The sequence below is a fragment of the Mauremys reevesii genome, linkage group 12 (genome assembly GCF_016161935.1).
Source record: "Mauremys reevesii isolate NIE-2019 linkage group 12, ASM1616193v1, whole genome shotgun sequence".
Lineage (NCBI taxonomy): Eukaryota > Metazoa > Chordata > Testudines > Geoemydidae > Mauremys > Mauremys reevesii.
This window is the reverse complement of record NC_052634.1, coordinates 22,503,897-22,517,688: the sequence shown is the minus strand read 5'-3', so window position 1 is coordinate 22,517,688 and position 13,792 is coordinate 22,503,897. Positions and strand designations below refer to the sequence as shown.

Here is a 13,792-nt window from a genome sequence, read left to right as displayed (position 1 = left end):
GGGGAGGGCAAGGTCCCAGGCGGGTGTTGTGTGAGGAGCTGTGTAGGCCCGAAAAGGCGTCGTGCTGGGCAAGGGCAGGTGAGGAGGGCCAGGGCTTTTCCCAGGGCTGTTGCTGTGGCCAAAGCCTTTCGGAAGCAGAAGAGGGCCAGGGGTGCTGTTGCCTGCTGGGGCCCATGTGACGGTGTAGGTGTACGCTGACCATAGCTGGTCTGTGGGAGCTGGGGCCCCTCCCTGTGCCCCTTTCCTCATTAGTATAGTGGTGAGTATCCCTGCCTGTCACGTGGGAGACCGGGGTTCAATTCCCCGATGGGGAGGGTGATTCCCTTTTCAAGGGGGGAACAAAGAAATCCCTGGCCTGCCCACCACATGCCTTCCATTCTCCTTCTACGGCCACTTCCCTTCGCACCCCGCACTGATGACTTTCTCCTCCAGAGAGACAATTACCTCGCAAGGACACGCTGGCCCTAGCCAAAGCCTCTCCCTGGCCTTCCGCCCCCGGGCCCAGCTTCGGGGCCTGCACGTGGGGGCACGTTTCAGAGCGGCAAAGGGAAATAGGCTGGCCAGGGGCATGAGGACAATGGCCCAGACAAACCGGGAGGGACTTGGTCCAGGGGTGGAGGAAGACAGAAAAAGGGACAGGCATGGGATTGGCTTCCTCTATTTTTTCCTTTGCTCAGCATTTTACCTGTGACTGTAATGGGCAGACTTGAGAAATACCCGTGGCCGCTGGCGACGTAGGTGGCCGCCCCGAGAGCGCAGACCTGAGCATTTTGCACTAGGCTGCTGCCTACTCGCCCAGCACCTGGCCGTGATCGTATAGTGGTTAGTACTCTGCGCTGTGGCCGCAGCAACCTTGGTTCGAATCCGGGTCACGGCATTATTTTTTGGTGGGGAGGGGCTATCCTGCAGCACGCCTCGTGGCTCAGTCTGATGGCGTCCGTTTGCAAAGAGAGCCATCAGCCGGTCTTTAGTTTCTGCTTGGTAAAGGCAAGTCAGTGGGGTCCATCCATCAGAAAAAGAGTCCCAGGACTTCTTGCTGGGCGCCAGGGTACAAAAGCAGCGCATTCCCTCCTGGAAAGGGCTGTGTTTCGAATGTCCATCCAGTGCGCGTTGAAGGGAAGGATCTGCGTGCCAGGGAAGCTGCGTCCCTCCAGAGGCGCTTGAGAAGCCAAAGGGGCCGTGGGTGAGTTTGTGATGAGGTGAGTCTGAAGTGTGGAAGGGGGAGGGTGTCTGTCACGGAGTGTAGGGGAGTCAGGCCCTGCACCCCCGGGCTCCCTGCCGATTCACAAGGACTCTCAGCCAGCCAGTAAAGCAGAAGGTTTATTTAGCCAACAGGAACACAGTCCAACACAGGTCTTGCAGGCACAGATAACAGGATCCCCCCTGTTAGGTCCATCTTGGGGCCCCGGAGCCCCACAGCCCCCCTTGGGGATCAGAGCCCTCTCTCTCTGCCTCCCCTCTTTTCCCTAGCCAGCTCCAGTCTGCCCAACCCCCTCCGGCCCCTCCTCTCTGCCCAGCTTCTTTCCCGGGCCAGGAGGTCACCTGACCCCTTTGTCTCCAACACCTTTAGATGCACCTTTGCAGGGGAGGTGCTCGGGCCATCAGTTGCTAGGAGACAGAGTGTCAGGCATTCGGTTGCGCCGGCCTCCTCCTTTGCTAGATACTTAGAGGCCTGCACCCAGCATTCCCAGCCCCCAGTACGAACAGTCCCACTGTTCGTACCTCAAAACAGAGGTTTTGAGAGGAAAAAAGGTGCTGCTGAGCTGGTAGGTGAGGGCAAGGTCGCAGGCGGGTGTTGTGTGAGGAGCTGTGTAGGCCTGAAAAGGCGTCGTGCTGGGCAAGGGCAGGTGAGGAGGGCCAGGGCTTTTCCCAGGGCGGTTGCTGCGGCCAAAGCCTTTGGGAAGCAGAAGAGGGCCAGGGGTGCTGTTGCCTGCTGGGGCCCATGCGACGGTGTAGGTGTACGCTGACCATAGCTGGTCTGTGGGAGCTGAGGCCCTTCCCCATGCCCCTTTCCTCGTTAGTATAGTGGTGAGTCTCCCTGCCTGTCACGTAGAAGACCGGGGTTCGATTCCCCGACAGGGAGGGTGACCCCTTTTCAAGGGGGGAACAAAGAAATCCCTGGCCTGCCCACCACATGCCTTCCATTCTCCTTCTACGGCCACTTCCCTTCGCACCCCGAACTGATGACTTTCACCTCCAGAGAGACAATTACCTCGCAAGGACACGCTGGCCCTAGCCAAAGCCTGTCCCGGGCCCAGCTTCAGGGCCTGCACGTGGGGGCACGTTTCAGAGCGGCAAAGGGAAATAGGCTGGCCAGGGGCATGAGCACTGATTTCCCAACACCCCCCTGCAGTTTTGTGAACTAGTTACATGCCAAACCTGGTGGCTGAACTTCGCGACTTTGTCCTCACCCACAACTATTTCACATTTGAGGACAATATATATCTTCAAGTCAGCGGCACTGCTATGGGTACCCACATGGCCCCACAGTATGCCAACATTTTTATGGCTGACTTAAAATAACGCTTCCTTAGCTCTCATCTCCTAATGCCCCTACTGTACTTGCGCTACACTGAAGACATCTTCATCATCTGGACTCATGGAAAAGAAGCCCTTGAGGAATTCCACCATAATTTTAACAATTTCCATCCCTCCATCTACCTCGGCCTACATCAATTCACTCAAGTGGTTCAGTTCCTTGACAGTACTGTGCTGATAAGAGATGGTCACATAAACACAACCCTGTACCGGAAACCCACTGTGGTGGAGTAGGGACTGTCTATGTGGGGGATGGGAGAGCAGGGAGGATGGGAGAGCAGGGAGGATTTTAGGTGAGACGCAGGTCTGCAGACTGTAACATGAGCTAGGCCTGGGGGAGGGGAGGTGACACCTCGGCCTAGGAGCTGGACAAAAGAAAAGTAGCTGAGTGGAGAGGGTGGGGTCAGTCTTCGGTTTTGGGACCGGGGTGGTGGGTTTGCAGGGGAACCTGTGCTGGAATCCAGACACCCTGAACCCCCAGAGAGGCCAGAGTGAGGGGTCCTGGCTCTGAACACGAGCTCTGTTGTATCCGGTGTTCCTGTTGTCCAATAAACCTTCTGTTTTACTGGCTGGCTGAGAGTCACTGTGGGTCCCAGGAAGAGGGGTGCAGGGCCGGACTCCCCCAGACTCCGTGAAAACTGGTTGCAGTGGTGGGATCGACTGCACCCTGTGGACAGCGCTTCCTGCAGTAAGTGACTGGGGCGCAGTAAAACGAAGGGACGATTAACCCCCGGGAGAGTGTGACCAGAGAGAAGGACTTTGCAGTAACAGGGTCCCCCGGGGGATCACAGCAAGCGATCCCAGGGGCGGAGGAGTCTGCAGCTCGACCCTGGCAGAGAGGGGGTGACCTCAAGGACTGGCACACTAGGGGTCCTCCTGGAACCCGTGGGGAGCGGCGAGCACCCCGGCCTGCGAGTGGCCAGCAGGAAGATGTATGCCCAGCAGCGCAAGTGCGACCTGGTGGGGCTGTGCCAGCGGAGAGGGCTGCACTGTGGGAAGCTCACCAAGGCCCAGCTGATTGCCCAGCTGGAGGACGCAGATCATGTGAATGAACCAATCCCTGTCTCTGAGGGAAGTAGCCGGGCAGATGCAGCGCAGGCACCAGTGTGTGTCCCCGCTGGGAGTGGTCAGCCGGCCGCTGAGGGCTTCCCGAGACCTCCCACCCCTAGGCCTAGGGGGAGGAGGAGGAGGACCCCAGCTACTGAGGGCACCGTGACCCCCCCGGCCAGCAGGGGGTCGGCCCGGCGAAGCTCACCCCCCAGCAGGGGATCGTCCCGGCGATGCTCGGCCTTCGTGGAGCGCATGCGGCTGGACTTGGAGAGAGAGATAAAACTGAGAGAGCTGGAGGAGCATAAGGAACAGGGGGAACATGAGGAGAGACAAAGCCAGCGTGAGCTGGAGGAGAAGGAGAACCAGCGTAAACACGAAGAGAGGGAGAAGGAGAAGCAACGTAAACATGAGCTGGAACTGGCCCAGCTGAACAACAGTAAGGCCCCGGCTACGGTGAGTGAGGGGGGACCCAAGCCTACAAAGAGCTTTGATAAGAGCTTCCTGCCCCGGCGTAAGGAGCGGGAGGACATAGACACCTTCCTGACGGCCTTTGAGAATGCCTGCGAGCTGCACCAGGTGGACCCTGCAGACAGGATCCAGTTTCTCACCCCCTTACTGGACTTCACCGCCGTGGAGGTGTACAGCCGAATGAAAGGGGCGGAGGCAGGGGACTACAACCTGTTCAAAGAGGCCCTGCTCCGCGAGTTTGGGCTGACCCTGGAGATGTACCGGAAGAGGTTCCGGAGTCAACATAAGACCCGGGAGGTCACATACCTACAACTGGTCAACCGGGCGCAGGGATACTCCCGCAAGTGGACAGCTGGGGCCCAAACTAGAGAGGACCTGCTTGACTTATTTGTACTGGAGCACCTGTATGCACAGTGCCCCTCTGACCTGCGGCTGTGGTTGATGGACCAGAAGCCGGAGAACCCGCAGCACGCAGGCCGTCTGGCCAACCAATACATGGACAGTCGGACAGGGGATGGCAGAGAGGAGTTTCGAAGGAGCAGGCCTGCCTCAACGCAGAGAGAAAGTCACCATGGGACCTCCCAGCGGGGGCCTATGGAGAACCCCCACCAAAGGGGAACATCCAGCGTCAGGTCCATCCGACCCACTCGAGGGGACCCACGAGACATGGGCTGCTTTCTCTGTGGCCAACAAGGCCACATACGGGCCCAGTGCCCCAAGCTCAGGGACAGATCGAGCAGACCCAACCCGCAGAGGGTTGACTGGGTAGAGACCCCATCAGATGAGGGGCAACATTCCCAGGAAAGGGGGGCTGGCCGCGTACCACCTGCGAAGGAGGGAGGAGGGTCCCAGGTCTGCTCCTCTGGGGGGCTGGATGCTCCAGACTCCGGGTTTTTGGTTTACAGGGTGGGCATGGGGCTGCCCCTCCGGAAAGAGTGCCTTGTTCCCCTGGAGGTGGATGGGAGGAAGGTCACTGGGTACTGGGACACGGGCGCAGAGGTGACGCTGGCCCGGCCCGAGGTGGTGACCCCAGATCGGATGGTGCCCGACACCTACCTGACCGTGAGGGGTGTGAGCGGGACCCCATTCAAGGTGCCCGTGGTGAGGGTGCACCTGAAGTGGGGGGCCAAGGAGGGCCCCAAGGACGTGGGGGTACACCCACATTTGCCCACGGAGGTGTTAATGGGGGGGGCCTCGAGGACTGGCCAAGCAACTCCCGGGGTGCCCTGGTTGTGACCCGTAGTCAGAGTCGGCGCAGGGCACTGCACCCTGACAACGGGGAAGGTACTATGCCCGAGGTGCCGGACCCTAACCTGGTGGGGAGGGAACGCCCAGGGACACGACCCAGAGAGGCTGCTACCTCAGATCTAGCTGGTGAGAGAGAGCAGGTCCCCATCCCTGTCCCAGCTGCCGAGTTCCAGGCCGAGTTGCAGAAAGACCCCTCCTTGCGGAAGATCAGGGACCGGGCTAACCTCAGTGCGGTACAGACCATGAGGAGAGGTTGCAAGGAGAGGTTCCTGTGGGAGAAGGGATTCCTGTACCGAGAATGGGCTCCCCCCGGGGAAGTAGAGTCATGGGGGATCAAGAGGCAGCTGGTGGTTCCCCAGAAGTTTCACCACAAGCTCCTGTACCTGGCCCATGACATCCCCCTCGCAGGGCACCAGGGAATCCGGCGCACCAGGCAGAGGCTGCTACAGAACTTTTACTGGCCTGGGGTCTTTACCCATGTTCGACAGTATTGCCAATCCTGTGACCCCTGCCAGCGGGTGGGGAAGGCCCAGGACAAGGGGAAAGCAGCTTTGAGGCCTTTGCCCATCATAGAAGAACCTTTCCAGAAGGTGGCCATGGACATAGTGGGACCTCTCAGCAAGGCGACCCGGTCGGGGAAGAAATACATCCTGGTGGTGGTAGATTTCGCCACTCGCTACCCTGAGGCGGTGGCCTTGTCCTCTATCGAAGCAGACACCGTGGCAGATGCGCTGCTGACCATTTTCAGCCGGGTGGGGTTCCCCAAGGAAGTCTTAACGGACCAGGGGTCCAACTTCATGTCGACCCTGCTCCAGTCCCTGTGGGAGAAATGTGGGGTCCGGAACAACTGGGCCTCAGTGTATCACCCCCAGACCAATGGGCTGGTGGAAAGGTTCAACGGGACGCTAAAGATGATGCTAAAAACATTTAGGAACCAGCACCCACAGGACTGGGACAAGTTCTTACCTCACCTGCTGTTCGCATACAGGGAGGTACCCCAGGAATCTACCGGGTTCTCGCCTTTTGAACTGTTATATGGGAGGCAGGTAAGGGGGCCCCTGGACCTGATGAGAGACGAATGGGAGGGGAAGGCTGCCTGATGGCAAGTCAGTGGTGGAGTATGTCCTGACTTTCCGGGAAAGACTTGCCGAGCTCATGGGCCTGGCCAGGGAGAATCTGGCCCGAGCCCAGAGGAAGCAGAAGGTCTGGGTACGACCAAGACGGCGCAGGCGCGCGCCTTCGCCACTGGGGGTCAAGTGATGGTTCTCATCCCCATGAGAAAGAACAAACTCCAGGCTGCCTGGGAAGGGCCCTTCAAGGTTATCAAGCAACTAAATGAGGTAAACTATGTGGTGGAGCTGTCTAACCGGGCTCATCACTGCCGGGTGTACCATGATGAAGCCATACTATGACAGGGGGAATGTGGTGTTGGCCGTGTGTGGACATTGGGAGGAGCCGGGAGATGACCCTTTAGTGGATCTATTCCCGGGGACAAAGGCTGGCTCCCCTGAGGCGATTCCCCTCTCTGATCAGCTGACCCTGGCCCAGCAGGCTGAGATCAGAGGGGTGCTGCATCTGTACCGACAGCTGTTTTCCAACCAGCCCGGGCGCACTAATTTGACTGTCCACCGGGTGGAGAAAGGGTCACCCCCCCCATATGATGCTCCCCTTTTCGGGTCACAGGAAAAACTGCCCAGGACCTAGAAAGAGAGGTCAGGGACATGCTGGCTTTGGGGGTGATCCAGCCATCTTCCAGCCCTTGGGCCTCGCCGCTGGTCCTGGTCCCCAAAAGGGATAGGTCGATCCGGTTCTGTGTGGACTATCGAAAGCTCAATGCCATCACTGTATCTGATGCCAACCCCATGCCCAGGCCTGACGAGCTCCTAGACAAGCTGGGAGGCGCTCGGTATCTCACCACCATGGATCTTACAAAGGGCTACTGGCAAGTGCCGCTGGACGCAGATGCCAGGCTGAAATTGGCCTTTATCACCTCTCTGGGGCTCTACGAGTTTCTGACCCTGCCCTTCGGCCTCAAGGGAGCGCCGGCCACCTTCCAGCGTCTGGTGGATCAGCAACTGAGGGGGATGGAGAGTTTTGCCGTGGCGTATATTGACGACATCTGCGTCTTCAGCCAGACCTGGGAGGACCACGTGTCCCAGGTTAAACAAGTGCTGAACCAACTCCGAGAGGCTGGGCTAACCGTAAAGGCTGAGAAGTGCAAGGTGGGGATGGCTGAAGTATCTTTCCTGGGCCATCGGGTGGGGAGCGGCTGCCTAAAGCCGGAACCAGCCAAGGTAGAGGTGATCAGAGACTAGCCTGCTCCCCAAACCAAGAAGCAGGTCCAGGCCTTTATTGGGATGGCGGGGTACTATCAAAGTTTCGTGCCCCACTTTAGCGCCATAGCCGCCCCCATCACTGAGCTGTGCAAGAAGCCAGACAAGGTGGTCTGGACCGAGGAGTGCCAGAGCGCTGAAGGAGGCTCTGCTCAGTGGCCCAGTTCTGGCAAATTCAGACTTTGACAAGCCCTTTATGGTGTTCACTGACGCCTCAGACACGGGGCTGGGGATGGTGTTGATGCAGGAGGATGAAAAGGGGGAGAGACACCCCATCGTGTAACTGAGCAAGAAGTTGCTATCCCGGGAGCAGAACTACGCGGCCATCGAGCAGGAATGCCTGGCCATGGTGTGGGCCCTTAAGAAACTGGAGCCATATCTCTTTGGGCACCACTTCACCGTGTACACCGACCACTCTCCCCTGACCTGGCTGCACCAGCTGAAAGGAGCCAACGCCAAGCTCCTGAGGTGGAGCCTGATCCTGCAGGACTATGACATGGACGTGGTCCACGTGAAGGGACGTGCCAACCTGATAGCAGACGCGCTGTCCCGGAGAGGGGGCCCTGAACTTCCCCGGGTCACTGGGCAGAGTGACCCTGCTCAGTGCAGTCGCGAAAGGGGGAGAGCTGTGCTGGAGTCGGGGCGGGCTGTGTGGGGGTTGGGGGACCCGGGGCGGCCAGTAGGTGAGGGACAGGTATTCAGCCTGTAACCTGAGCTAGGCAGGGGGGAGGGGAGGTCAACATCTCTGCCAGGGCAGCTAGACAAAGGAGAGAGCCGACTGGAGAGGGAGAGTCAGTTTCGATTTGGGGCTGGGGGAGGGGAGTTCAGAGAATCCTAGGCTGGGATCCAAGCACCCTGAACCCCCCAGAAAGGCCAGATTGAGAGGTCCTGGCTCTGCCCACAAGCTCTGCTGTAGCCTGTGTTCCTGTGTCCAATAAACCTTCTGTTTTACTGGCTGGCTGAAAATCACTGTGAGTCCCAGGAAGAGGGCTGCAGAGTTGGACTCCCCCGCACTCCAAGAGGCAGCGGGGATCAATGCCCGCGTCCTCCAGCGGCAAGGCAGCCGCGGGACCTTCTCTTGCCCTTCTTTTAGAAGCCATGGACAGTCAGCCAGCTCAGCTCCTCCAGTGGCCTCCATCCCTCTCCCCGCTTGGCCTCCCAAAAAGCCAGCCCTTGCGGAGCACAAAGCTCTTCCTCCCCGGCCCTTCTCCCCCTTGTGCTGACTGGGAGGCTGGCGACAGCTGGGGGAAGTTAGCTCAAATGGAAGAGCATGGGAGAAGTAGTCAGACCCATACACACATTCTCCAGCCTGCTCTGCTCTGCTTTGCTCTGCTGTGCTGGGCTCTAGTGGGGGACCTGAACCTTTCTTTCTGAGCTCTCCCCATCATGTGGGTGCTCCCATCCCCCCTCCAGGCTCTGCGGGGGGTGTCTGTATAAAAAGAGACCGTGTCTCACTGTCTTGCCCAGGCTACACTGCAGGGACTATTCACAGGTGTGATCCCACTACTGATCAGCATGGGAGTTTTGACCTGCTCCATTTCCAACCTGGGCCGGTTCACCCCTCCTTAGGCAACCTGGGGACCCCAAGCTTCCCTGGGATCGCCATAGTGATGCTGAACTTAGTGCGGACACCCAATCGGCACAGCCCCCTGCAGCCTAGAACTCCTGAGCTCAAGCGATCCGCCAGCCTCAGCCTCCCCAGGAGCTGGGATCACAGGAACCAGCCACAGAGCCCAGCTCTTGCTCCCCTCGCCCACGTCTCATGTCGAGCTGCAGGCGCCGCTGTCCTCCCGGGTAAGATCCCGGATGTTTCGGTGCCCCCCATCCTCTGTCCAGGAGCCCAGGTGTCCGGGTACCTCTGCCCCCCATACAGAATCCTGGGTGTGTGGGTGTCCGTCCCTCTGCAGAGGATCCCGGAGTGTGGATGCCCTTGTCCCCCCGTATAAGATCCTGGGTGTGTGGGTGCCACTCTCCCCCCCAGCAGATCTCGGGTGGGTGGGTCCCCAGGGTGTGAGTGCTCCCATCCCCTGATACAGGCTGGGGGGGGGGGTATAACTGGGTCTCCCTGTCCTGCCCATGCGGTGCTACAGCAGCTGTTCACAGGGGCAGCAGCCCCACTGTCAACCTGCAGCTTTAACCTGCTCCAGGGGTGACCCATGCGGGTCGGGAGTGAGGGGCACCAGCAGAGCTGGTTGACGCCTAAGGGGCTGCGGGTCGGGAGTGAGGGGCACCAGCAGCGCAGTAACTGGGGAGCTCAGCGAGGAATCGAGGGGGCTGTGGGTCGGGAGTGAGAAGCACCAGCAGAGCTGTGGGTCTGCAGATCAGGACTGGGATAGCAGGGGCTGCAGGTCGGGAGTGAGGGGCACCGGCAGAGCTGTGAGTCTGGAGGTCAGGACTGGGATAGGAGGGGCTGCGGGTCGGGAGTGAGGGGCAGCAGCAGAACTGTGAGTCTGGAGGTCAGGACTGGGATAGCAGGGGCTGCGGGTCAGGAGTGAGGGGCACCACTAGAGCTGGGGGGAACCCAGGGGGCTGCGGGTCGGGAGTGAGGGGCACCAGTAGAGCTGAAGGAAGCCCAGGGGTCTGTGGGTCAGGAGTGAGGGGCACCAGCAGAACTGTGGGTCTGGAGATCAGGATTGGGATAGGAGGGGCTGCGGGTCGGGAGTGAGGGGCACCAGCAGAGCAGGAGGGAGACCAGGGGGCTGCGGGTCGGGAGTGAGGGGCACCAGCAGAGCTGTGAGTCTAGAGGTCAGGACTGGGAAAGCAGGGGCTGCAGGTCGGGAGTGAGGGGCACCGTCAGAGCTGGTGGACGCCTAAGGGGCTGCGGGTCGGGAGTGAGGGGCACCAGCAGAGCTGTGAGGCTGGAGGTCAGGACTGGGATAGTAGGGGCTGCGGGTCGGGAGTGAGGGGCACCGGCAGCGCAGTAACTGGGGAGCTCAGCGAGGAATCCAGGGGGCTGCGGGTCGGGAGTGAGGGGCACCAGCAGAGCTGTGGGTGTGGAGATCAGGATTGGGATAGGAGGGGCTGCGGGTCGGGAGTGAGGGGCACCGGCAGCACAGTGACTGGGGAGCTCCGCGGGAAGCCCAGTCGCTGCAGGTCGGGAGTGAGGGGCACCAGCAGAGCTGTGGGTCTGGAGATCAGGATTGGGATAGGAGGGGCTGCGGGTCGGGAGTGAGGGGCAGCAGCAGAGCTGTGAGTCTGGAGGTCAGGACTGGGATAACAGGGGCTGCAGGTCGGGAGTGAGGGGCACCGGCAGAGCTGGTGGGGGAATAGGGGGCTGCGGGTCGGGAGTGAGGGGCACCAGCAGAGCTGTGAGTCTGGAGGTCAGGATTGGGATAGGAGGGGCTGCGGGTCGGGAGTGAGGGGCACCAGCAGCACTGTGGGTCTGGAGATCAGGATTGGGATAGCAGGGGCTGCGGGTCGGGAGTGAGGGGCACCGTCAGTGCTGGGGGGAACCAAGGGGCTGCGGGTCGGGAGTGAGGGGCACCAGCAGAGCTGTGGGGCTGGAGGTCAGCACTGGGATACCATCCAGCCTAATGGTAAGTGATGCCCATCTGAGCCCATGGCCAGTACGTCCTGCTCCACCCACGACCGGGCTGGGAGCCAGGACTCCTGGTTCTTCTCCCCAGCTGTGGCAGGGCAGTGCAGGCTAGTGGTTAGAGTGGGGGTTGGGAGCCAGGGTATCCGGGTCCCACCGCTAGCACTGGGAAGGGAGTGGGGGCGAGTCGTGGTGCCCCCCCCCGGCTTGAAGTGGTTTCCATCCTGTGCAGGGTTTACAGTTTTTTTTCACTGGCTCTCAGCACCTCCCACTATACAAATTGTCCCAGTGCCGCTGGGTCTAGTGGTTAGAGCCGGGGAGGCCGGGAGCCAGGCAGGGGCGGTGGGTATAAGGGGCCCGGGGAGGCACCTGGCCTGTGCTCCACCCTGAGGCCCTGCTCCCACTCGTCCTCTCCCCCGCAAGGCCCCATCCTCACTTCGCCCTTTCCCAAGCTCCATCCGGCCACATGGGGCCGTGGGGGGAGAGGCTGGGGTGCAAACGGCAGAGAGGCAGGCGGGGGGGCCTTGGGGTGGGGGCGAAGAGGCACAAGTGGCAGGGCCTCGGGGGAAGAGACGTGAGAGGTGGGCAGGGGGGGTCAGGGGAGTGGAACAAAGGGGTCCTGAGGGGGGCGTGTGGGCGGGGCTGAAGGGGCGTGTGGGCGGGGCGGTAGGGGGAGTGTGGGCGCGGTGGACGGGGCGTGTGGGCGGGGCTTTGGCAGGAGGAGGCTGAGTGGCAGCAGGCCTTGGGGCAGGGCCACAGTCCGGGCCCGCCCAGCCTCCCCAAGTGGAGGAGTCCCAAGCTGCCCATGGAGCCAGGACTCCTGGGTTCTATTCCTGGCTCTCCCACAGACTCCCAATCTGAGCTGGTGCAGCCCATCTCGCCCTCCCTGGTGCCTCAGTTTCCCCCATGTGAGGCGGGTCCCAGTGTGAACGGCTGCAGCGCCGTGGAGAATCTCGTCCCTTCTCCTGGCGGCTCCTTGGTAGCCCTGGGGAAGCAGCCAACTGCTGCAGCCCCTGGCTCCCGTCTGGGCAGCCCGGGGTGGGGGTGGGATCTGGGCAATGGGAAGAAGGAATCCCCCCTTCCCCCACCCCACCCCGGGGACATGGGGGGAGGCTGGTGCTGCGGGGGCAGGGAGTCCTGCAGCCCTCGCAGGGGAGAAGGGGCAGGTTCCCGGCTTGGCTGCTGATGGGGGCGGGGTGGGGGGCACTGCTGGACTGGGGGCTCCCCCCTGCGGGGTGGAGATGGAGCACGGCCTGCTGGGAGCGGACGTCTCCTCTGGATGGGGGAGGGTGACACTGGCCAAATTGTGGGAGCCCCTGTCCCCCCCCCCAGACAAGGGAGGGGCCTCTCAGCCGTGAGGGCTCGTCTCTCTTTCACCAGGATCGGCCCAGCACCTGGCCTGGCCCAGCCCCCCCTTCCTCAGCGCCAGCAGCTGCCCATTGTGGGGCGTGGCGCGGCCGGGGGGGGGGGGCCTCTCACGCCCCCCGGGGAGCAGGGCCGGGGCACTGGGGGGCCGGGGCTGTGAGGGGGGGAGGTGGGTTGGAGAGATGTCGAGGGGTGAAGCTGGGACTCAGGGGAATGGGGCAGGCTGCAGGGAGGAAGTGTGGGGGCCACCGGAGGAGCTGGGGCTGGGAAGCTGCGGGGACACAGACGGGGTAGTGGTGACACCGCAGGGGGCTGCTCAAGAGGCAGTGGGCTGGGGCAGGGTGGGAGCTCGGACAGGGGTGGGGGGGTCAGGCTATTGCGGGTCTCCCTGTGAATGGCACCAGACTGCAGGGAACCCCCCGGCCGGCAGCCCCCCTGCTGGGGGGTCTGGTCAGTGCAGCCCCCCCCCGCTGCACCCTGCCGGGGGGTCTGGGCACTGCATCCCCCGATGCACCCTGCTGGGGCTCTGGTCACTGCAGCTCCCCGCTGCACCCTGCTGGGGGCTCTGGTCACTGCAGCCCCCCCCGATGCACCCTGCTGGGGGCTCTGGTCACTGCAGCCCCCCCCGATGCACCCTGCTGGGGGCTCTGGTCACTGCAGCCCCCCCCGATGCACCCTGCTGGGGGCTCTGGTCACTGCAGCCCCCGATGCACACTGCTGGGGCTCTGGTCACTGCAGCCCCGATGCACCCTGCTGGGGCTCTGGTCACTGCAGCCCCGCTGCACCCTGCTGGGGTCTAGTCACTGCAGCCCCGATGCACCCTGCTGGGGCTCTGGTAACTGCACCCCAACCTCACACTGGAACTGGGCGGGAAGGTTTCTGCTCGCGCTCCCATTGGTCAGGGCTCTGCCTCCTCTTCCTATTGGCTGTCTCGGGAGGCGGAGTTTCGAGAGGGCGTCACGTGGCCTTGAAGCGTTCGCGAGGCGGCTCCTGAGCAGCCCAACCCCCGCGCTCCCCCTCCCCCACTGCCGCCCCTCCCCCTCTCTGCCCCGCCCCCAACCCCCCCCCGAGCTCTCCCTCCGCCACTGCCGCCCATCCCCCTCTCTGCCCCCGCCCCCAACACCTCCCCGACCTCCCCTCCCCAGTGCCGCCCCTCCTCTCTGCCCCGCCCCAACACCCCCCAGCTCCCCTCCCCAGTGCCGCCCCTCCCCATCTGCCCCCGCCCCAACCCCCGTGCTCCCCTCCCCACTGCCGC

General features: G+C 62.1%; 2 non-coding genes across 2 annotated transcripts; both read left to right on the top strand.

Moving 5' to 3' along the window:
- The first annotated feature begins 242 nt into the window (after positions 1-242).
- Positions 243-314, top strand: TRNAD-GUC. Its single transcript has one exon. It is a non-coding gene; the product is annotated as a tRNA-Asp (tRNA).
- Positions 315-805: 491 nt separating this feature from the next.
- TRNAH-GUG lies at positions 806-877 on the top strand. The gene has a single exon. It is a non-coding gene; the product is annotated as a tRNA-His (tRNA).
- Positions 878-13,792: the final 12,915 nt, after the last annotated feature.